Genomic DNA, 1,616 nt, shown 5'->3' with positions numbered 1-1,616 from the left:
GCCTGGAATTGAATTTATTACTGTGGCTTAACTCCCAGACAAACAATAGACAGGCCTATGAGCTGGACACCTACACCAGGGAGATGCACTCAATCAACCATGGCAGATCAGAAGGGCAGCATTTGCACAGGGAGAAAAGTAGGGAGGCAGGAATGCAGAGGCAAGAAGCACACAGGGAAAGGGTAACCACAGGGAGGAAGTGGTGATTGTAATCAGTGTCACAAAACAAAATGTACATGAACTGTTGAATCGAAAACAAATTTGCTTTGTAAAATTTTACCCAAATCACAGTAAAAAGGTAAAAACAAAACAAAACAAAACAACACCAAACACTGTAGTTAACAGAAATGTAGTTACACTCTGAAAAAAAAAAAAAAGGTAAGAATAGACTCCATAAGTAGGGCTGTAACACCTACTGTTATGTGCTGCCTTTATCTAGGGGACTTGAGCAGGAGATGGCTTTTCCTCCTCTGTGTGCTTTTTCTTTTTTCTATGAAAACAGACTTGGGAGTTTCAAGACCGCTGGGTGCACTTCTCAGAGTTTATAGAGAGAAAAGACTTAAGTTATGCCTTCTTCTACATCTATCGTGTACGCTGGAGTGTCCCAACTGCTCAGATACCCTTACTGCACGTCTCTGCTTCTGTCTGCTTCACCATCAAGTTCACCAAACGCAAACCTCCGGTAAGCTTGCTTTTCTGTTCTCTCAGTTAGGCTTCAATGAGAATACAGGCTTCTCTTGTCAAGGTCATCAATGACCCATCCCTTCTTCGCTAAAATCAATGGTCATGTTTCTGACCTCATTTTACATGGACCATCTGCAGCACTTGCCATAGCTGATCACTTCCTCCTCGAAGAATTTTCTTTCCATTTGGCTTCTGGAACAACAAACTCCTGGTTTTCCTCCTGCCTCACTGACCACTCCTCTTCTGGTTTCTCCTCCTCTCAACCACCTCTTCAGGTTGGAATGCACCCAAAACTCAGGACTTGGGCCACTTCTCTATGCTCACTTCCATGGTGAGGTTATCTAGTCTTGTGGCTTTAAATATCACCTACAGCTTATGATTCCCAAATTTATACATCTAGCCCAGACTCCTGCCACTTGGATGTTTAATAAACATCTCAAACTTATTTCGGAAACTGAATCTTTGATTTCCCCTTCCAAATCTGACCTACCTGCAGTCTTCCTCATCTCAGTTGATGGTCAAAATCCTTGGCATCATCCTTCACTCTTCTCTTTCTCTCATATCCTTCATCTAATCCATTAGGATATCCTGTTGGTTCTACATTCAAAATATATCTAGAATTCAACCATATCTTACCACTCTGCTTCTATCAGTCTGGTCCAAGATAGTCATCTCTCATCCATATTATTTCAATAGACTCCTAACTAATCTCTCTGCTTCCACCCTTGTCCTCATCATGTCTCTTTTTAATACAGCAGCCAGAGTGAGCCTTGTAAAACAGTTATGTCACTTCTGTGTTTAAAGCTTTCTAACATTTTCTCAGGAGCTCTGGTAGCCTAATGCCTAAGGCACTTGACTGCTAACCAGAAGGCTGGCAGTTCAAACCCACCAGCCACTCCTTGGAAGGAAGATGGGGCAATCTACTTCCGTAG

This window comes from Orycteropus afer, unplaced genomic scaffold, assembly GCF_000298275.1.
Source record: "Orycteropus afer afer isolate SDZICR_OR568_19922 unplaced genomic scaffold, OryAfe1.0 scaffold00387, whole genome shotgun sequence".
Lineage (NCBI taxonomy): Eukaryota > Metazoa > Chordata > Mammalia > Tubulidentata > Orycteropodidae > Orycteropus > Orycteropus afer.
The sequence above is the reverse complement of the archived record's forward strand: the minus strand, read 5'-3'. Positions refer to the sequence as shown.